This window comes from Rhipicephalus sanguineus, chromosome 4 (genome assembly GCF_013339695.2).
Source record: "Rhipicephalus sanguineus isolate Rsan-2018 chromosome 4, BIME_Rsan_1.4, whole genome shotgun sequence".
NCBI lineage: Eukaryota > Metazoa > Arthropoda > Arachnida > Ixodida > Ixodidae > Rhipicephalus > Rhipicephalus sanguineus.
The window spans coordinates 142,016,786-142,040,803 of record NC_051179.1 but is presented as its reverse complement, the minus strand read 5'-3'; the positions used below and the strand labels follow the sequence as shown (position 1 = coordinate 142,040,803).

At 46.2% G+C, this 24,018-nt stretch overlaps 1 long non-coding RNA gene across 1 annotated transcript in view; it reads left to right on the top strand.

Moving 5' to 3' along the window:
* The window catches only part of LOC119390763 (uncharacterized), a 41,092-nt gene that overhangs the window by 4,961 nt on the left and 12,113 nt on the right, over window positions 1–24,018 (top strand). The window contains exons 2-4 of the long non-coding RNA XR_005183487.2: window positions 9,369–9,497; window positions 19,835–19,996; window positions 21,060–21,167. This is a non-coding gene — a long non-coding RNA (uncharacterized LOC119390763). The remainder of the gene's footprint in view (window positions 1–9,368; window positions 9,498–19,834; window positions 19,997–21,059; window positions 21,168–24,018) is intronic.

The following is a 24,018-nucleotide window of genomic DNA, read 5'->3' as shown; positions in this document are numbered from 1 at the left end:
TTCATCGGGCTCTGCATTGCGGGCGATTCACTAGATAGCCCTGCAGCTCGCCGTGCTCGCTCCACAGTCACTTTCTCGGCTTTCTGGCGTCATCGGAGGCTTGGCTAGCGCACGTTGCTTCGCAGCAGCGGGTGGCTGGACCCGTTTTCCTGCGCTGCGGTTGTCTCGTATTTGGTCGGCAGTGAACTCAGCCCCACACTCAACGGCGGGTAGTGCTCTTGCATTTGCACATTATAAGAATTGTCTAGGTGCCACCGATTTTTTTTTCCTTGAGCATGCGAGCATCTGTTACCAACGCTGGTTGCTGACTCGGTGAACCCGTGTCTTATTGAAGCTGCATTTGGTAGGTTCGTTTTATAGGCCTCGTCAGCTGGTATGGTGGCGCTACGGCGGCCGCGCGCGTGACCCCGTCGTGAGATGTTGCGGGGGCTCTTTGTAATGACATTGCGGAACGAGCAGCGCGTGGTATTGTTTGGATTCCGCAGAACTAAACACGAAGAAAGATATTTAAAATGCAAGCCGTGTTCTTCACGGCAACGATCTATACGCCGGCAATCATGTGTACGGCGTTAGGGAGCAAGCTGTGCCTGCAAATGGGCCCTATGAATTCCTTGGCAAGTGTGCTACTTGCTTAAATAATGATAAATGACCTAATTAACAAGGTCTTAATTAGTTTGGAACAAGCTAATATATTTTATTTACAATATCTTAATTAGTCAGGTAATAATTAGTAGGGTCTCAATTAGCATGGTCTCATTAACATGTTCCTATTTGTGGCGGTTGTAATTATCGAGGCATTATTTGACATGTTCTTAGCGTGGTCTTTATTAGCAAGGGCAATGAGCCCGCACCGGCTCAGTTATTGCGTTGCAGGCGCTAGGCGCAGCTGTGACAAGTGCAAGGCGAGGCGAGATGCTATATAGGGTAGAGACTGTTCATGATGATGATAGTTTTATACTGAGGCGAACCTACGCAGCGACGATTTTGAACAGTTCCGCCGTAAAAATACCTAAATACAAACTGCTCTTGGCATTGAAATGACGGGAATCATCTTTGAGTAAGCGAAGTAACAGCCTAAAAATTTGCGACGCTATTGTAGCCTCGACAGCGCTAGCTTTCACATGTGCGTGTCATTACAACTAAAACGTTGTCTTACCCTTGTCGCGAAAAAGAATGTTCATTTGAGGTGTATGCACATGTGCACGTGCGCCGCGTATTTACGTCAGGGCTGGGCAGAGATACTCGGAAAAAGTATTCCGGAATACAGATATCGAAATACATGGACTGGAAGCCTAAAATACAGATACTGAGACACATTTGCCTTTAACGTAACGGGATATTTCGGAGATACTTTCGCAACAGGATGAAAAAAGTATTCCGTAATACAGATACTGGAATACTTTTTTCATTTCAAGGATGCTCATACTCTGCAAAGACATTTATAAGTGCAGCGTAATGTTATAAGTAAAGTTGCAGCGCATTGATACTTTCAGTTTATTTATTGATTACAGTACCCTCAGTGCCATTAAGACATTAAACAGGGGGGGGGGGTTACAAAGTACATAATTAGTAATAATGACATAATTACACGTATCAACTGCAATAAAAAGTACACCATTTCACAGAAAGAGTAACAAGCATTAGACTCCGAAATCGACATACTTGGTGACAACAAAATGAGCTGTGCTAGAAAAAAGAACAGTTTAATCAAATCACTCGAATCACTATGAACACCAGTGAATTGAAAAAAAAGTATACGTTTATTTTGTACATAAGATCTGCGTTGCTGAGTAGGTTGCTGTGTGAGCATTTCAAATAGGCTGTCTTCTAGACAGTGTCGGTTCGGCCGCAGCACAAGACTTGCGCGAAAGAAGAAAAGTCTCTCTATACCGCTGCAGACGAGTACAAATTCGTGTTATAGTGAATAAATACCGCTTTTATAGCCGGGTAGCCCTGCAGCGTGGCGATATCTCTTCTTGGATCATCTAGATACCGATATTTTTCCGCCCTCACGTGGGTTGTTCTGACCATTCAGAAGCCGAAGTCGGTCCCTATCTTCGGAACCCTCAGCGGTCTGGCCCGGTTGGCGCCGGGCAAGACGGCTGAGGATTCCGCTGGCCATATAGGCCGGCCTTCATTACCTACGCGCAATGGAACACAATACGTAAAAACTCCACAATTCAAACATTGACTTCCAAAAATCACGTTGTTTGGGGGTGAGATAGTTTAAGTCCTCCCAATTCGCTCCTGCCATCTCTCTAAACAGGCGTGGAAACAGGGACAGCTGCTCAGAGCGCCCCATCACAAACTACAGCAAGCACTTGTCGCCTGGGCCGAAAGCGTCACTCTTCGATAAAGCTATCACCACCACTGACGCTACCAGCACCCATTTCAGCGAGCCGCAACAGGCGAAGTCAGTTCCGGCGGTGGGGGGAGCCTGGTAAAACAAAAGACCGTTTCACGCTTGTGAACAATTAGGAACGCACCCCGATACGCTAGATAGGTGGCTGAAAGCGCGAGGAAGATAGCCATCTTCTAGTCACTTCCACCGCGACAACGGGAACTGCTTTTCGAAGTGCAGCCGCTTTGAGAACTGAACGCACGCAAAGCATTGCAAAGCCTCTGGTCCAAGGCGGTACCCGCGCGGGAGGTCACGAAGTAATCACTTGTCACCCTAAAAAAATTAGGCGTGCTGCACTGGCCTTGAGAGACAGCGACTTTCGTCATCGAAGGCCGACAACACTGCCTCCGCGATTCTGCTGTCTGTGGCGTCGCGTGTTTACCACATGGGCCATTCTGTGCATGAGGGGAAACCATCGCTTTCCTTTCTGTCGGCGACCGGCGGCGCGCCTTTGCTTGTCTTGGCACAGAAACAAACAAAAAAGAAACCCTCATTCCGCCTCGAAAAACACGCCTCAACTCATTTGCGACCAGAAAAAATGTAAAGAGATGCTCGTGTCATGCATAGTATCGCGATACAAACGATACATCGTAAATGTATTTCACTACTGTGATACAAATACATTTTTCAAATGTATCTCGATACAGAAATACAGATACTCAAAAGTATCTCTGAAATACTATCGCGATACTGCCCAGCCCTGATTTACGTGCAGCTGACATATCTCACTGCAGATGTCACAGTTGCAGAGGCATTGGGAGGGATCTTCGGAGGTTGTCCATATGTGCAGTTCCAAAAGAGGTTATTTTTTATTTTTGAACAGCAGGACCCGCACATGTCTAGTGGCGAGGAAACAAGTTGGGCGAGATGGTCGAGTTAATAGCGCAAGGTAACAAGAATTGCATGCCTCTGGAAGGCCTTTGAAACAGATTGAGTTATAATCGCCATTGAAGGGGTTTATTGAACTCCGGCATTTGTGCAGCCAATGTCTTCTGCGTATAAGACGTGTTCGATTCTGACAGAACATTTATACACCCGTACTCGAGAATCTCGCTCGAATGATGAACGGACTGGAGCGAGTTGGAGCAATTACTGAGGCTGCACAAGTATTTTATTTGCAAACGTTGTCGGTGAGTGGTAGAGCACTTGCGAGAAAATAATATGTGTGCATGCTCCAATGAATATTAACAAGTCAAGAAGGACCTGTAGCACGGCACTCAGAAGGCGGGAAAGTATCAGAGTTTCGCCGCAAGGGCGCATCAATGAATGCGATAATAACAAATTTTAATGTTATACAAAAGAAGGCTAGCCGTTAACTCTTTTGTATCCGATCTTGCGTAAGTCTACAAAACGCTGGAGTCAGAGAAACAGCCGTTGAAGGAAGCAAAGCTGTTTTTGCCTTGTCTGCCGTCGCAACCCGGTGTGCGTTGAGAGCTCGGAACATACAAGGGTATACGAGCCTTCTACTGATGTCTGTGAAGTTAGCACTCGCGACCGTACCCTTGCGATGGCAGTTCGCAGTTGCTGCTGCGAATGGCGTTCGCAGTTGGTTCTGCGAATTTATCAAATGTGCGACAGAGGTGGCCGCATCGTCTAATCTCTGCTTCAGCGGCGTTCTTCCCTCAGCGCTCGCGTGCTTTCTACTCGCGCGCGGAACACACGAGGCGCGGGGCAGTTTTATCGATTTGTACGTTATACGGGCCCCGCCACGGTGGTCTGGTGGTTATGGCGCTAGACTGCTGAACCGAAGGTCGCGGGATCGAATGCCGGCCTCGACGGCTGCATTTTCGGTGGAGGCGAAAATGTTCGAGGCCCGTGTACTTAGATTTAGGTGCACGTTAAAGAACCCCAGGTGGTCGAAATTTCCGGAGCCCTCCCCTACGGCGTCTCTCATAATCATATGGTTGTTTTCGGACGTTAAACCTCAGATATTATTATTATGCACGTTATACGGAACATGACGGTGGCGGCGAAATCCCCCCGAGACTGTCTATTTAATTTCGCAATAAAAATTGCGGTGCGCTCAAATAGCCCATGCTACATAATCCGCTGGTGGTGTCACAGTTATTGTCACGGTGAATGCTATCTGCAGCACACCCCATCTCAACGCTCACCGCAATAAAAATAGGAATTAAGGAAGGTTTGAAAGAATTTCCTGCAGAGCGAGTGGTCGCCACAGAGTTTGCAACCATTGCGCTTACTTTGTCTGTGATTAATACTTCCATGATCTCAAGAACAACTTATTTAGGTATTATCACTGTACCATTTCTTGATGTTCGATCCGATGTACTACAATAACTAAGTTTTCACGATCGCTAAGTTGTTACTTGCAGTCGCTGGAGCCGATATAGGTTATGCCAACCGTGTTTCTGACATTACCTTTTATCGACGAACAAACGTTCTCTGAAAGCATAGTCGTTAGCTCGTCTGAGCTCCATCTACTCACGGAGGTGAGGGGCACACGTTTCACCACCGTATTGCCCACGAATACGTTTCTTCGTTAGAATTTCTCGCTTAGTTCTTTGTTTCATTGTTAGTCACTTGGTTACGGCGAACTAGAAGAAGAGAAGGTGATACAAATAACGACGATGAATAACGGTGACGCGAAGTCTAGCGTGGCATCACGACGATAGCGTAATGGCAGGCCGGACGGTGGCACTAAATTCACTTTCGTACCTTTAACCGTTGCCAAGGGAAAACCTGTGAACACTGCCACACAGCCACGGCGGGAAATCTGATGGCGTTAGATCTCGTTTCGCTGCGGCAAAGTTGACTACCTACTTTAAAATTTAAGTGATATCTGTTGGTGCCAATTTCTACATAGTTCGTTATGGCAGCATATAAAGCCATCCGTCTCTTCCTCCTGTCATACAAACTATATATAGACAATTGCAATCATAGAGCACGAGTGCTTGCCGGCACGTCAAAACGTTATACGCTTCAACCTGCTCTCGCGCTTTCGTGGGTTTGACGCCAGCGCTACTGCGCCTCTTTCCAAATATAAATTCCGCCGAATGAACCTTTGCGCCAGCTGTGAGCAAAATCACCGAAAGCGCGTTAGCGAGTGACCGAAGCAAGTTCGAACAAGGGAAAAAATTATCAATTACAGAAATACGAAGATTACACATCGCGCTGATGCTGCCCGTGACACATTGCAAAACTGGCCCAAACAAGACAGCCGTACAACTTACAGATGCCTCTCGTTATATCAAAATACCGAGGAAAGGGACGCCGACACCACGGACATATTGCTTTCTTTTAAAGTACAGAGAGTGTGAAGTTAGCCAGGGACACACTGCGACTGTTTACCAGTCTACTTTTTCTTTAGACGTGATGTGTTGATGAAAAGCCTGGGGATTGTTGAACAACGAGTGCTCTCCATGGTTTATCTTTATTTTTTTATTACGACTGCAAATATATAGACACTTATAGACACTAGATGGGTTTTCGCCGTCGCCGTCACGTTCCGTATAAAGTCCAGATCGCTAAAGTCCCCCCGCGCATCGCATATTCGACCCGCGGGTAAAAGCGTGCGAGCGGGGGTGACGAGCGCCGCTGAAGCAGAGATCATCATCATCATCATCATCATTTATTAACCCTTAAGTACCCTAAACAGGGCATTACATAAGGGGGGGTTACAAAATGAAATGAACCGTCCCATCTCCCACATGAGCTGGAACCGTGAATTCGTGTTTATTCGGCAATTATTTGTAATGTATGTATAGATGCCAGAAATGCCAGAGATATAGCTTTCCGTTTGAGCATTTAGTGTCATGAACACTCGTGCACTTGCCAACCGCGTTCAGCCTCGATGACCCCTCAAATGTAACCTCTTGTGGCTCACGAGTGCGGCTAGATATCCACAGTATGGTCACGTGAGCCAGCACGTGAATACACAACCGGCGTTCGTCAAATGTATACCATCTGCAGACGGTGTCAATAAATGGTGATAAAAGCATAACTTGTGTTACCTGCGGTGGGAGCAACGTGTTTACTCAATGTATCTTATTTTAATAAATGCCGACATTACACGCTCGCGCAATGTTCAAATCCCAGAGCCTTGCAGTTGTGCTCGTCAACAGCGTCGGTAGACATTGCTTCCAAAGAAATCTGCGAATAGCAGTGACCACTTTGTTTCAATTATGTCGGAGGGCATACTGCCTCCCCCCACAAAAAAAAAACAAAAAAACAAAAAAGAACGCCTTAAAAGTGCTCAGCCATGGCCTACAGTGACACGCTGGAGCACTCTATGGAAATCGCAAAGATGCCATCTTAACTATAAACACAGAAGAAGTTCATGACTGAATTACGCAGTGATATATTACACCTTGTCACATTCATTTGATTTGAGAAGCGCTGGCCCGCGCGCTCGTCACGGTGACTGCTGCGGCGTACACACTGTTCCCATCAGTGCTTGCGCTCCCTTTGGTGGCACTCGAGTGCTTGAAAAAAGTCTATTCAGTTTTGAGACAACAACCTTTCACTTGAAGACGCTAGCCGAATGGAGGGAAACGGGCGCGACTGCCGAGCATAAACCGGGGTTGCAAATCGTATCCACACTGCAAAGATTGTAGACGCGAGCCGATGGTGCGGAAACTGTTTGTTCCGGCAGAAACATCAGAAGTTCAGGACACGAGGGAAATAATGGAAGCTTTGTGCATTAACAAAGAAGGGGAGAGGTGCATAAGCCATCCGTCTGTTGGTGTTAGCAAAAAAAAAGCTGCAATTTTTAAATTTGAGATTGTAATCCTAATTAACGCGGGAAAAAAGTTTCTTTGCATCTCTTTTAGTTTTGTTTCTTTGTTTTCTGGACGCACGCGTATAGTCTACGTGTTCTGGATCCTTGACATCGCTGGGATGACTCTGCTGCACACGCGCAGTCGGTCCGCTGAGGCGTGGTTGTCTTTTGTATATTATTTATTTGGAACGACCCTTCCAATAACGTTCGTGTCTTCGCCTTCTTTGTACTTGCCCTCGTCCCTTTTGCGCTGTGAACTAACAAAAGAGGCTTAAAAAGCGACTTCCGGTGCGTGATTACGGAGCACGCTTTACGCGATCCAACCCTGAGACGGTGCATGGGACGGTGCACGACAGCTCGCGCCTGTTACCTCTTCCGGAAAAATGACGTGTTTCCGACCATTTCCCCCGATGAAGTGCGTTCTCCTTCCTAACTCGTTCCTACTGCGAAAGCAACATGCCATTCGCCATGTAACGCTTTTGTGCCCCCGAACGCACTCGGCGGAAATCGCCGTTAAGCTAAGCACCGAAGGCGTCGCACTCTAGGCGTCGCATTCGAGCGTGTTCTTTTGGAGTTCGGAGCGTGCTAACGTAACGCGCCCAGTGAGAGAGCCGAATGCGCAACGTCAAGCGGCAGACATATGCTGTTTTACCCATGCATTTACAGAGGACACACATTTTTCTTACTGCCGCCAGCTGTGTAACAACGCAGGCATGAGATTTTTTACCTTCCTCTATCCGTATGCATTTAGTCAGTCATGACATGCACCTGCCAGGCTCGTCTTCCCAAGAACCTCGTTGCTGGTGCTTTCTGTTTTGGCAGCAGAGCTACAATGAGGCGCATCCCTTTCCAAGAAACAACAACGGTATAGGCAGCTTTAAAGTAGCAAAAACGATGCGGCACGTTTTATCCAGTTTTTTCTTTCTTGCTTTATCCCTAAACAGATACCCATCGACCATTCCAGCCTTTAAATAACAGTTCAAGCATCCACTATGAGGGGTGGGGGGGGGGGGGTTAGTGAGCTAGTAAAGCAGTGGAAAAAATTTCGAAAGAAAAATCTCATGCCTGCATATTCTTTGCTAACGAAAATTAAAGCGGGGAGGGGGGCAAGGGCATAGGTACCCTGTTATACTTGGATCCGACCCCGGAATTCTGATGGTTCTGGCAATTACATTCCGAGCTGCGTCTTCAGGGGTCTTTCTAGCAGATCTTTCTAGCAGCTGCAACGCAAAATGTCTAAAAAGAATGGCCTCGGGGATGGCCGGACGCGGGTAGCTTGGCCATTCCTTGCTTGACGCATCGCTTGAAAACCGGCGGTCAGCCTGCAGTGTACGCTGCCACCGTGCTTTCTTGCCAGAGTTAGTAAGTGATATTGAGCGTTACGCTTCGTACGTTGGGAGTTGTTCTTATTGCAGTACGCGTTGTCACAGAAGAAAATCGCATAACGTGTTGCGACTGTATGCGGTTGTAGTTGTGTGGATTGTGCTCGCGCATGATGTTTGTCAAGAACTTAGTCGGTAGTTTTATAGTTTTGGCAATTAGCTCGCTTGCACGCACTGCTCTACGTTATTATTGTGCTGAAAGGAGACATTTTTGCCAGGCACACCATTGTCATGCGTTTTATGCGTGTCAAACTTATGCATGGCTCTTGTCAACTTGGAGTAACGCCATGAAACCGAAGCTTCAAGATTCATTTCTTTCGCACGAGCTCTGAAGGAATTATCTTGAGCCACCATGTTGTGCTGTCAATCGTGAATCGTTACACTGGGATAAATAAAATGTATCTAGGGGTGTTTTCTTTAGGCGGAATTTTATATGTCATTAAGTAACGTGACCCTCAAAAGCGTTTAGATTAGTATTCTAGGAAATTGCTTATCATTTTCAAGCAACAGATAACGTAGATTTGCCAAAACTACAACTTGAGCAGCACGACACTGTATTTTGTTCGGTTGGTCTGCCCCTTTTTTATCCTTTCTGGGCGTTGACCTAATTTGAGAAGCCGTACTCTCAGCTGAATTTTCAATTGCTTTTAGCACTATATGTGCGTCCGTGTATTGAAGTCCCACCTCTCATCGCATAATAATATCTTGTGAAGAACAACGCTTGTCTTGAATTAGCCACCTATCAGAGCTCTTCTTCCCTCCTCAAAGGGCAAGGTGCTGCTGGCACACCTGCGTCGGCTTTTATTTTTCATGTTTGAATGCTAAAGTTTTTCGGAACGTACTGCAGGTAGCAAACAGCAGTGCCACGACAAACAGTGGAGTGCTGACCATCCAGTCCGGAATGTGGCTGAGGGAAGCATGCCATAAGAGGCGCTTATTCAGCCAGAAGAAATAAGCATCTGCAGGCAACGTAAAGGTAATGTACAAAGTTCCATTTAATGAAGAATACTGTTTTGAGCTGGTCATGTTGAAGGGAAACAATGAGTGCAAGATGAATGAGATTGGAATGCAGAGAAACAGCATGATGTATGCCACCATGATTTATGCCAACATGATGTACATGATGTATGGCAGCGATGGCGTAGTGGTAGACCATCGGCCTCGTATGCAAGAGGTCTGTGGTTCGAATCCCGGTGCTGAACAATTCCCAACCGGATCTTTAAAAAAATCCGCGTGATGATGGAATTGTGTAAAAGAGTCCTGGGGTGCGGCCTCACTGGTGACCAGAGCCAGCAATGCACTCCCTCGCCAGAGCATGACTGGCCACCCTGGTGTAGTACTTGGCCACTACCTCCCACATGAGTACACCAATTAAACCTCGGCCCTCAGTCCCCAGCGGCTGCGAAGCAACTGACCAAGGCGGCGGTCAGACCTGCAACGCAGCAGAGGGTGCTAAGAGTCTCTGCGTCCGGAAAGGCCGCCATTGGAGTCTGAACTTGGCTACGTATAACGCCTGAACTTTATCTAGTGAGGCGAGTCTAGCTGTACTATTCGAGGAATTAGAGGGTGTTAAATGGGATGTAATAGGGCTCAGTGACGTTAGGAGGCCGCAGGAGGCTTATACAGTGCTCAAGAATGGACACGTACTATGCTATCGTGGCTCAGCTGACAGAAGAGAATTCTGGGAGGGGTTTCTTATTCATAAAAATATAGCTGACAATATAGAGGAATACTATAGCATTAACGAGAGGGTGATATGTATCGTAAGTTTATTAAGAGGTATAAGATGAAGGTGGTACGGGCCTACGCGCCTACATCCAGCCATGATGATCAACTAGTTGAACGCTTCTACGAAGACGCAGAATCAGAAATGAGTAAGGTAATGTATACTGTACTGATAGGTGACTTTAACGCAAACATAGGAAAGAAGCAGGCTGGAGATCATGTAGTTGGGGAATATGGCATCGGCTCTAGAAACGCCAGAGGGGAGTTACTAGTAGAGTTCGGAGAACGCAATAATTTACGGAGCTTGAATACCTTCTTTCACAAAACGGGCTACTCGGAAGTGGACGTCGAGGAGTCCTAAAGGCCTGACTGGCTGCCCAGGCGGCGCTGCGAAAACGGTGCTAAAAAGCGCCCCCTACGACAAGTTCTTTGGTTTCGAGTAGTCAAACTGGCGGCCGCATGCAGCACTAAGCTCAGATGCGCAATGGAGCCGCCGCTGTCGGTTGTGCTGCGCTTTGGATCTCGGCCAGTTTCTGGCGTGGCTGAGTTCTTCAGGTCAAGCAATCTGCGTAAACGCAAGAAGCTCGTCAACGTCAAGTATGTTTACGACGTGCAGGAGATTGAAGGAACCATTTCGCCGCGCTGCAACTCGCAAGTGCAGCCAATCTCATACGACGTTGAACTCGAGTTAAGTTTTACGAGGCATGCTCGCGCGATTAACGACAGTGCATAAACGAAAAGATTGCTGTTAAGAAAGCCGACATGATTTGCATTACACGACGAAACGGAATCAAGAAAGGTCCAGTGACGAAGGCTAGCCGTCGGCTGCCCGAATGAGCACATTCGCGTCGTGTGCCGTTTTCTGCCGCATTCAGTCGCAAACACACTTTTTCCCCATGCACGGTCGTAATTTTCAACATTTCCTTCTAGGGAATTCGTCAAATTCTGTCAGCGCGCGGTGGCGGTCGAGAAGCGACGGCGCGCAATGTTTACAGCCGGCCGCTGGAAGCAGCCGGCTGTAAGCTGCCGGAAAAATCGTAGGCACATACGCAGGGTGACTCATGGCATCGTTTTTCTCGTTTCGCACGAAATGCCGGCTGCATATCCTCGTGATCGCCGTCGGCAGCCACGGGGTACCGTCTGGACTGCACACAGGGAATATATACACATATAAACGCGTGCACGCGCGTACGAAAAGTAATCAGCACGTTACGTTGCAAACCACGTTTTGCTCGCGTACTCACTTCACGCGTCGGACGGCACGTATCCAGCGGTTCCGTCGCTCCACTTCGTACGGCTTTCAGGGGAACCAGTAAAACCGCACATTAGAATCCTTACCCCCATGTTCGAGGCAATTAACCACGCAACAATAACGGCGGCGACCGCGCTTCGGGACCGCGCGCTGCTCAGAGCCGTCGCCCGGACCACCTGCTTTCGGCGCGGTTTGTTGAAGCATGGATCACTCGTCAAACATGTCAGACTCTGCAGGCATAGCGGACAAGTTCCTGCGTACGTTTTAAGCACTTTTTGAGCCTGAAAACTAGGCGCAAAATTAAGTAAAACGCTTAAAGCAACTGAGAAGTGCGTAACTCGCCGGTCGGCGTTCATTTTTGACTACCCAAGCAACTTCGGCGCACGCCACCAGGCTCCGCCACAGTACTCGAAACTCCAGCGCGTCAGCCCTAATGGCGAAACTAAAAATGAAATAGACTTCATAATGTGTCTCCACCCGGGCATTGTTCAGGATGTGGACGTAGTTAACAAGATTTGATGCAGTGACCATAGAATGGTAAGTTCTAGAATTCAACTAGACTTGAGGAAGGAACAGCAGAAACTGATACGCAAGAATCCGATTAATGAACTAGATCTGAGAGGGAAAGTACATGAATTCAGTTTCACTTCAGAGTAGGTGCGCGGCTTTAACCGAGGAAACCGACCTTAGCGTTGACGCAATGAATGATAATCTGGCTAGTATCATTAAGGAGTGCGCAGTGGAATGTGGGGGTACAGTCGTTAGACAGGACAGTGGTAAGCTATCCCAGGAGACGAAAAATCTCATTAAGGAACGTCAAGCCATGAAAGCCTCAAATGCAACAGACAACATAGAGCTGGCGGAGATTTCGAAGTTAATCAATGGGCCTAAAGTAGCCGACATGACAAAGTATAATATGGAGAGATTTGAGCATGCTGTAAAGAACGGAAGAAGCCTGAAAGCCATGAAGACAAAACTGTGCATAGGCAAAAATCAGGGGGTTAAGGATGCTATAGTTGAAATCAAGGAATAAGGAATGGATATGGGCCGGGCACGTAGCACGTTGGCAGGACAACCGGTGGTCATTAAGGGTAACTGAGTGGATTCCAAGAGATGGCAAACGCGTGAGGGGAGACAGAAAATTAGATGGGTAGATGAGATTAAGGAGTTTGTAGGTATAGCGTGGCAGCAGAAAGCACAGGACCGGGTTGATTGGCGGAACATGGGAGAGGCCTTTGCCCTGCAGTGGGCGTAGACAGGCTGATGATGATGATGCATTAAGGGACAAGGAAGGCAAGGTCACAACCAATGTGGATAGAATAGTTGAGGTAGCGGAAGACTTCTACAGAGACCTGTACAGCAGCCGAGACAGTCAGGATGATAACGTAAGAAGCAGTAATAGCCCAGAGGAATCCGACATCCCACCAGTATTGACAGGAGAAGTAAAGAAAGCCCTAGAGGGAATGCAAGAGGCAAAGCCTCTGATGAGGATCAGGTAACATCAGACCTGTTTAAAGATGGTGGAGAGGTTATGTTAGAAAAACTGGCCAACCTGTATACGAAGTGTCTCCCGACGGGGAAGATACCAGAATCTTGGAAAAATGCCAACATCATCTTCATCCATAAGAAAGGGGACGTCAAGGACCTGAAAAATTCAAGGCCCATAAGCTTACTGGCCGTTGTCTACAAGCTATTTACAAAAGTAAATGCTAACAAAATTAATACGACATTAGAGTTCAATCAAGCAAAGGACCAGGCAGGATTTCGTACAGGCTTCTCAAAAATAGACCATATTCATACTATCAATCAGGTGATAGAGAAGTGCGCGGAATACAAGCAACACCTATACAGAGCCTTCATAGATTACGAGAAGGCATTTGATTCGGTGGTAACATCAGCAGTCATGCAGGCACTGCGGAATCAGGGTATCGACGAAGCCTATATAAACGTAGTGCAAGAACTCTACAGCGGTACCACAGCCACTATAGTCCACCATAAAGAAAGCGACCCAATCCCAATAAAGAAGGGCGTACGGCAGGGAGACACGATCTCTTCAATGCTATTCACCGCGTGTTTACAGGAGGTTTTCAGGGCCCTAGAGTGGGAAGAATTAGGGATAAGTGTTAATGGAGTGTATCTCAGTAACCTGCGATTCGCTGATGAGATTGCATTAATGAGCAACGCGGGAGACGAAAACAGCTCATGATTACTGAACTGGATACAGAAAGTAGAAGAGTAGGTCTGAAAATTGATATGCATAAAACTAAAGTAATGTGGAACAATCTTGGCAGAGAACAGCGCTTTGCAATAGGTGGCGAGACACTGGAAGTTGTAAAAGAGCACGTCTACTTAGAACAGGTAGTAGCCGCTGAGCCGAACCATGAGAGTGAAATAACTAGAAGAATAAGGATGGGATGGGGCTCATTCGGCAAGCATTATGAAATAATGAATGGTAATCTACCACTATACCTCAAGAGGAAGGTATATAACAGCTGCATCTTACCGTACTTACCTACGGAGCAGGAACCTGGAGACTTACAAAGAGGGTTCAACTTAAATTGAGGACGATGCAGCGAGTGATGGAATGGAAAGTGATAGGTGTAACTTTATAAGACAGGAAGAAAAGAGAGTGGGTCAGAGAACAAACGGGGGCTAAGGATATCTTAGTTGAAATCAAGAAGAAGAAATGGATATGGGTCGGGCATGTAGCACGTTGGCAGGATAACCGGCGGTCATTAAGAGTAACTGACTGGATTCCAAGAGATTGGCAAACGCGTGAGGAGGAGACAGAAAATTAGGTGGGTAGATGAGATTAAGAAGTTCGTACGTATAACGTGGCAGCAGAAAGCAGAGGACCGGGTTGATTGGCGGTACATGGGAGAGGCCTTTGCCCTGCAGTGGGCGTAGACAGGCTGATGATGATGATGATGATGATGATGCCGTTGTTAGAGTTGCGTTACAGTTGTCATGCTTATACTTATCCGTTATGACGGAGAACGCGCGCACGTTTCACAAACCCTTGCGCATATGTGGAAGGGGTTCTTGGCAATTCTTGAATAAGGTCATCATCATCGTGATCAGTGAGCACCGGCAGCTGGACAGGGCTTGTTATCGGATCCGTTCGTGATCGGGGCTACGAACGGTCTAAGTGCAGTGAAGTGCGAGGTATTCGCAATGCCCAGGAACTATAGGTGGCGCGCCGTGCTTTTTAAGGGGGAGGGTCAACCCGTTTGTTAGCATAGGAATAGATAGGACATGCAGACGTGCGGCCCGTGCCACTTTCACCGGATGAAGTCATGAGCTGCGCTGAAATAGATATGAGACTAAAATACCCACCGAAACCATGAAAAGTGCTAAGTACTCGCCACCTAATTATTTGCTGCGGTGTGAAAGGTTGTATTTCAGCTCCGTTACCGTGCATAACGATGCTTTGCGAAATCCTGTGCGTGCTACATAAAATTGCATGAACTAGAATTGACGTATGAGCTGAACGGCACTCCGAGGTAGTACGTACCGAGCCTGCCTGACGGATTTGCCGCAGTACTAGGCCGCCAGCAAGTAGCGCCATCGCTGCTGCACGGGACCGCAAATTTAACGTGGTGATGGCTTGCAAACATAATACGCCGTCGTCATTACTTGCGCAGTCGGGAACACGGAGTTACGTCTTCAACGGAACACACGCATTTAGCATCCCATATTCAGTAGCGCTTCTGTCACAACCATGCCGAAACTCTAGCCGTGTGCAATTAACTTCACTCACATGTTAAAGTTTCGATCAGCACGATCAAAACATGATTGTCGAAAAGAATGCACACGTATGATTTCGCAACGTCGAGGAAGTTAGCCGAGAGGCGTGGATTGTGGCCGTGACTGCACGTTCCATTGCTATAACCATTTCGCTTCGCTGGTCGAGCTCGAGAGTGTTCACGGCGTCCGGCGCTCCGTAATATCCCCAATAATTGTGGTACATGCAATGCACAAGAGGGACTATGCTTTTGTTTTGATCTCCATCAAGGATATTATACATAAATGCAATCAAAATGACTTACGAACGTGAAAGGACATTAACGCACAAAGGGACGTCAAGTGCAACTCGCTCCTCGTGAGTTAGCAGCTGATCGTTCATCGCCACTGTCACTCTCGGTGCTTTCACAGTCTTGTACGTGCAGTGAAGAATCCTCGTCGTCAAGATGGTCTCTTTCAACATCACTGCTGAAAGCAATCTGAAGAATTTTCTCCGCCGAACGACTTCTACCACTCCGCGTCACCACGTTTACAATAAGGGAGACGTCTTGGTGCGGAGAACATTATGCTCTCAGTCCGGTCAACAAGCAAATCGCTTGCAGTGTGTTGCCACCTATCAACAAACGTACAAAAACAAGCGGTGCAGCGGTGGCTATGAAACCGAATTCACTGGCGAAGGATGGCGTGGAAAGCGTTCGCTACACGAAAGGCATCGAGCAGACGCGTCCTCGAATGATTGAAACGTCGCTCGCACGATTCGTAACAGCGCTTTGGTGACAAAGGATAGAGGCCCTATTTTAATAGATAGTTATAGTTTAGCTTTAGCGTGGTAGCGGGGGTTAAGGGAATATAGTCTTTAACAAGTGGCGGAAGTACGATACGCAAATACGTTAAGGCAGTACGGTACCGCTCCTCCTTTCCCGCTCGTTGAGCGGCCAAAGCACATCGAGCGGGAAAGGAGGAGCGCCACCATACGGCCTTACCGTATTTGCGTACCGTATTTCCGTATCTTGCTAAAAGTCTCTAATGTATTGCCCACTTGAGGTCGCTCAGTTATATAATTAAGGGCACATGGCGAGCTCGCGCGACCTCCCGCGTACAGTGTTTGGGATTCATGAACTACAAGAAACACTGACCAATGCTATATGCAAGTAAAACCGGGTGAGCTTCAACTAAATATCTCAGACGATAACATTTAACTAACCGAGGTAGCTACAGAAAGCCTTGCGAAGCTGATAGTATGTGTACGCTGTGGGCTAGGATTGAAAGCGCGAGTTGCCACGTATTTTTACGAAAATGTGGCGTATCGCAAGAGCGAACAAGATTTTTCGTGTCACGGAGGACCCGGTTTCGTCACTGATGCAGGGAACATGCAAAGTCGTAGTGTTCTTTCTTGCCAACGAGTTAACACTGAGGCTAGGACAGCCGAACAAGGGAGCGACTGCGTAGTGCTGCCATTTTGTCGTCTTCTGACCCTCCTCGAGAGGACGCTCCTGAATTCCGCTTGGCGGCGCGACAGTCTATTGGCATTGCGAATAGTAGAGCTGGTGGAAACCGCGTATGGCTTTTACGAACAAATTACCTATGATGCCATCTGTTGAGGACGTCGCGCCGAGGTCTTGTGATGCCCTGTCAACATCCGAGCCGTCTTTCCTGCCGTATAAGAACCAGGCGTAGTTGGGTTTTGATGAATCAATGCTGAAGTCACCGATAACCATGAGGGACATTGCCCTCTCGGCAGAATTATTGTAGAAAGCATTGACCCCGGTTTTTGCGTAATCCACGTGGTCGACATTGTGGACCACGTGTACGAGTGGATGGTAGCCCAGCGTCTTCCAGGGGTGCTCTGTCTTGAGCTCCCTAATTTTCCACGCGTCGACCGCTGTGGTGTAGTGGTTACTGTGCTCGGCTGCTGAGCCGAAGGTCGCGGATTCCATCCCGGCCACGGCGGTCGCATTTCCATGGAGGCGAAATGCTAGAGGCCCGTGTAGAGTGGAGGTGAACGAATACCAGAAGGTTCAAACTTCCGGAGCCCTTTACTATGGCGTCTCTCATAATTATATCGTGGTTATGAGCGTAAAACCTCAACATATTAGTAATATTATTACTTTCCTTCCGTGTCAATATGTACGTTCACGGTTACTGCGTTGACTGAGACTCTTATCACCTGTGGCACATACCCGCATAACATGAACACTTGTATACGGGTATGTGCCATACGTGATTGAGGGAAAGAGTTTCACGATGTGGGCGACAGGTATTTTGCGTTATTCATGTGATCACCAGTGAATCGTGTTCGTCATACACTAATGCTCTGCGGTTGCAATTTTGGTATATCACAATTTATGGAGAGGACCAGGAGAGCACCCAGACTTAGGCGGATAGATAGATAGATAGATAGATAGATAGATAGATAGATAGATAGATAGATAGATAGATAGATAGATAGATAGATAGATAGATAGATAGATAGATAGATAGATAGATAGATAGATAGATAGATAGATAGAAACGCCCAAAGTGCATGAGGTTCGCTAAGAAATGTTTAGCATTCAATAAAATATTTTAGCCATGAAACGCTGCCACCTTCAGAATAATTAATATTATGCACTAAAACGGGAACGAACAGCGCTGGACAGTGAAAAAAGAACAGACGAGGGTGCTGTCGCCCTCGTCTATCTTTTGTCCGTCCCGTGTCCATCGCTCTTTGTTCCCGCCTTAACCATGTGTTAACCAGCCCACTTAGGTGCTCTCCTGAAATATTTTGCGCTAATTGCTCAAAGCAATAACTTTGCATCTTGCATGACACAGCTTCACATCTGCACTTCGATGGGTGCTATAGTTGTTCCCTTTATAGCGAATCAGTCACACGCAATTGACCAGGCTCAATTTTTGAATCGGCTTAATGCCTTTCCTACCTGAATTAAATTTCTTTCCTTAAAAAAACTTATAACGTCATAGCTTATTTTTCGGCATTGTACATAAGGACCCTTGTTTTTGTGCTAGTTTCTTTTTCGCTGTTCTCCCTACTTTTACACTACCAATCCTCCATCTGTCATTTACTGATTTTACTTGCGCAGGCGTTCATCTTTATCAAGCTTTCTCTAAGCCTAGGGCTTCAGGAGAGCTAGTTCCCAACACGCACATGGGTGGACATTTTTACAGTTACTTAAAAGGTGGTCCGTCATTTCCATATCTCTCTCACAACCAGTGCATGTGACGCCTACTTAATGGATCTCACTTTATGACTGCATATTCAAAGGCAAGATTACCTCACCTCAGACATTGCGCTAGCTTATCGCATGCTTCCCTCCTTACTTCGTCCTTATTCTTGCGATAGTTACTCAGAGCTTTTCATTTTTAGTATTTGCTATCCATTAAATGATCTCCACCTCCCTGACATTGCACCTAACACTTATCGTGCATAAAGTTTAATGCATGCTCTCAACATCACGAAATTTTGTCCTGGAATTTATCACTTGACTACAGGTATGATCCTTTTAGCAGCATGATCTTTTTCAACAGCAAAGGAGTTCGCTAAAATACAACCTTGTATACTTAAAATGGGGATGACTAATTCCGTACCTCGTTTATTAAAGTTAACCGTTTCAATTTCCTTACGCTTGTTCTTTGTGTTGTGCTTGCCTCAAGGTTTGCAGTCGTTATGAATATGATATATTTAAAGAGTTGAATAGCCAATCACCTGGTTATGACACTGCAGCTTAAGTATTGCACCCACTATCATTGCCATAGTAGCATTTGGTACAGTAGAGGTTTGTAGACTGTAACGAGATGTACAGCTCACGAATGTTGGTGGAGCTAGTGATTCGACAAGGGGACTCGTCTTTATAGGGGCAATGAATCGCATCAAGGTTGCTGTCACAACTTAGACACATCAATTTGTTGAAACATTGCCTCCAACAACACTCTTTGTTCAATGATTTGACATTCATTCAAGCAGCCATCTTCAGCTCAACTTCTGTCGCGTTAAGATGTACAGGATATACAACTGTCAAGTTGTGTTCTAATAGTATTCAATAGCTATTGACAGCAAGCCTTGCTTCTCAATTTAATGTTCACCCTTTACGTTTACGCTTTTTTGTCATCTTCAGCCTTATTATATGTCCACTGCAGCAGTAGCCCTTCGCAGTGGTGCACAATTTGCCTCGTCTTGTGGGAGCTGATTCCATTTTATACATGCGCAATTCTTCATTACTTCACCCATGCGACTCTCGGTCTTCTCGCAGCATTAACTAGTTTCAAGAAATGTAACTGTTAATACTTTTGCTGCGGCATCATGGTAAAATTGAATAGAATCGGTTATGCAAGTACATAAATTCTCTTGCAGTTAGAATGTAACCCTGAATTCTTGTGTACTGTAGCAATAAGTCTTCGTGAAATCATGCTGATTGTTCTGCATATGATCAGAACGAGTGCACAAATATCTGCAAAGTACCGTCTCTGCTTTTTTTTATTTCTGAAACAGTGATGCTAATTGAGGTCATGTACACATCCACCATGGCAATGTTTAAATCTGCATAAATTCTGAACATTGCTGTTGCTCCAGGTGTTTTCTTTCACTTCCTTTTCAGACGTACAGAAAGGAGCGAAGTGGGGCTGTGCATGGGCCGTGCACAGTTGCATAAGCGGCTTGCAACACCTTTGACAATTATGTTCCTGAATACATATGTGAAAGTACATTTCAAGAAGCATGAAGTAGTGTGCTTCTTTGTTTATTTGGCATGAGACAGCAGGTATGCTTCACTCATCTGCAAGTTCACACAGTACAGTGCATATACACATGACATACTACGCCCACATCTACCAGCTCGTGATGTGTAGCTTGATTGTAAAATGTTTACTTTGACCTGACACAACGATTATTAACAAAATGACATGAAAGTATTGCCACATATGCAGGCGACATTTTCAGTATACGCTGGCGACAAAAATGTGGAGTTAGACCGGTCCACTATTCGCACATTTCCTTGTAAACATTTGGTAGGAGGCCGGTGTTGTTGTTGCAAGCCAATGCGCCGCAACGAATGAACCATGATTCCCTGATTTTTCTTTTCCTCCCACCTTTGTACACGAGGCAGCGTCGTCGAATTGATTAGGTCGAAAATATGCCTTGTCATTCAGCAGCGTTCAACAAGCTCCGTTTAGAACACTTTGCATGGGTTGCTTCGCAACATCCTTTTTATGTTCTTCAAGCTTCGATGACCTTCCACCCGTTTCGCCTATGCAAGTCGTGTCGCAATCTCAACATTGTACTTTGTAGATGACCCCGGTCTAATCTTCGGCGGTGTTTGGGTATACCTCGGGACATGTGTTCACAAAGCTCAAAGACTTCACACCTGCGGATGTTTAGAGCAGGGTCATCTACAGAGTACGATGCGGGGATCACGGCACCACTTACATCGGCGAAACAGACAGGAATATGCCAAAGACGTCCAAAGAACACAAAGTGAGGTTGTTGCTAAAGCCACTCATGCAGCGTATTTTAAGACAGCTTGTTAAACACTGCTAGACGACAGGTAATAGCTTCGACCTAAACAATTCGAGGATGCTGGCTCAAGAACGAAGGCGGGGGGAAAGAAAACTATTGGAATTATGGTTCATACGTCACGAAGCATCTGCTTGAAACAACAACCACATGATCATACCGAACGTTTACGAGGAGGTATGTGGCTGGTGGACTGGTCGACCTCCGCTCACTTGTTGCCATTGTATACTGAGACTGCCACCTGAATAGGTGGCAGAGCGTCTATGTGACTTTGTTAATAAACACAAAGGATTTTCGTATTTTGCCAACAGATTTTATGTGCAGCTGTGGTACGAAACAGTTATTTTGCAATAAGGCAAATGCGCCGTAACATATTGGACAATACGGGCAGACCGTTCTGCGGAATCTTAACGTAAGAAGTACGTAAGAAGACTTTCTTTGAAAGAAATTGTTCTTTCTGGTCACCGAATAGTGTTCATCATTCACACGAAGTGACGGAGTGCTTTGTCTTATCTGTGCTAACCAAGGACTTCGTAAGAAGACTCCTTTTTACAGAAATTGTTTCTTAGCATCACGGAAAAGTGCTCGGCAGCGCTGTACCTTCTGCTTTATCCGTGAACGGAGGCCAGATTTTTTTGCAGTGTATTGCGATGAATTAAGTGATTCAATATGATCAAGTTAGCGCAGAATGCATGGTATTTGGTATGTCGAAGCGCTTAACGTGCATACGCATGTGAAAGATACATGCTCTCTTGTATAGAGGTCGCTCATTCGCCACTTTATTTAAGCATGCTGTTGTATTTCGAGATCTCATGCATCGCATAACGCTAACGGAATTGAGACCGGTCATAAAATGTCGCATGGTTCATTTCCTGCCGCTAGGAGATGGTTTTGTATTCTCGCTCTGTCTTTTTTTAAGAGCTTGATCCCGACCGCGGCGGTCGCATTTCGATGGAGGCAAAAATGGCTGAGGCCTGCGTACTTTGATTCAGGTGCACGTTAAAGAATCTCAGGTGGTCGAAATTTCCGGACCCCTCAATTCCGGCGTCCCTTATATAGGGATCTTGTTCTGGAATGTTAAACCCCAATAATTATTAATTTATTTTTTTATTCAAGGATCACTTTTCTTTCGCAATACAGCTGTGCATACTCGAGGAATTAGGCAACTCGTTTTATGCAGTGGCTCTGCTTGAAGCGAATATTTGTTGACTTCGTAGCTCCGAAATGTACACGTTCGTAACTTAATGACCGCTGGCCTCGTTGCGCAGTATTTCATGTCCATTCCCACTAACTGAATTTTAAAAAATCTACTTCTGCCTTTCAGCCTTTGCCTTGTCTACCATTGTGCGTCGTTTACATTTCTTGGGCACACAATTTGTGTATCGTTTTGGAAAATAATTTACAGCTGTTGAGAGATGTCCTTCTCATATAGCTGACGAAGGACCTAAAAAAAAGGAAATGATTATGAGAAGTAAACCTGTGGATGAATGTTCTGACCAAATGAAGGCAAATAATACAGTGAACTTCGATCATAGACACCGGATTTCCCTTTCCTAAGTTCAAATAAGATGGTGCAATTTACAAACTGACGGGGAATCGCAGTACTCATGCACACTCACATGCAAATGCGTGAGGTATAAACATTGACTTCAGCGGCGGAACTGCGTGCCATGTGCGACGGCTGTGCGAGCATTCGCCCGCGCACGTGCGCTTTGAAATTGTTTGTTTGTGCAATCTGAAATTCAAATGGCACTGAGCAAACCACACTCGGCATATCGGCACCAAAACGCACTCAGGAACAGGATGCTGACAGCGTACATTTCCGTTTATCAATCGTATGTGAAATGCCGATATCTCCCACAACACTGGTCAGCTGGCTCGCAGATGCCTTTTGCCTATTGCAAGCGCACTAGCGGAGCGCCAAGTTTGACATTTTCGTCGATATTTGAATCTTCGGAAAGCACTCATGGAATCAGCGTTCATGATGCCGATTACTTTTTCCTTAATAATGCTGAGAAAAACATTTGTCGACGTAAGGGCTCATCTATCCCAGAATGGGAGATGTGCATAACAACCACAGCAAGAATAACAGCAATACAGTTACAATTGTCAACTCACACAACACGAAAAACGGGCTGGCTCATATGAGCGAACATAATTGCGTACAGTGCGTTTGTGAGATCTGCACAAAAACTTGATCCTGACAACTTCCTTGATGGCGTCTTAATTGATCGGCGCAGCGTCGAATGACACCAAGCACGCTTCCGATGGCCAGGTTTCATAGCTTTCATTGCTGTATAGCACCGTGGCTATCTCTTTCCGATTTCTTACGATCATTGAAACCTCTATTTCATTATTGTACGACGGCGTATAAGCCTATAACGACTTTGGTTCTCTGGGCTTCTTATGCGCTTCTTGGCTAATAAAGCTCAAAATATCTCTTAGTTATCTCAACTGCTGACCGATTAATACTCCCACCTGCTTTCCATAAAGAAAGGGTGTAAAAGCTGGATGCCTCCTATGGGCATTTACTTGAATTATGGTGACATTCCATAAGAGTGTTGGCGTCGATTACGGACTTTACCACAGACACCCGCCCCATGGTGTTAGAAATTTTCCTCCAGTGAGCTTTTGTCCTCAAGGACTCACCTAGCGCCTGCTTAACAAGGCGCTGTGTTTTTGTTTTCTCATAAAGATTTTGTTGTTCGCATGAAATTTTTGCCGCATTTTGTAGGCCTTTATGGCCTTTTTGGTGTCTATTCATCATATAACTTCCACTTTTACGAGTATGATCAACGTATATTAAAAAGCTACGTAGTTAAAAAGGCTAGGATGAAGAAACTACATACTGAGTGTATATTTAGTTGGGCAAAACGTAGAGTGCTGCCGCAGTGCAAGCACGTTCCGCTGTCAACTTCTTCATGGTGTTTCCGTGCCATCTAGGCAGATGACATCACCCGCCGGCGGTAGAACCACCATCCCGGTGCAATCAGTTCCCGAGTAGAGAGTGTAATGAGCAGCAAGGAGGGGTTGTGGCCTTGTTCAGCGGCTATACGGACGAAGTCTGTAAGGGAGGCAACAAATACTTCAGGTACATCTTCCACCGCGTGAGGGTATCGAGTGGGCTCTGAAACAAGTAGTCGGCGTTCCGGGGAAATCGTCCAGGTTCATAATTTACAGAAACAATATATCCTTCAGAGTTTAGCGCCCACCGGCTGAACTGTCCCGTGTGGGCCTTGAGCGAGGAAAAGCCGGCAAGGTGTATGGCAG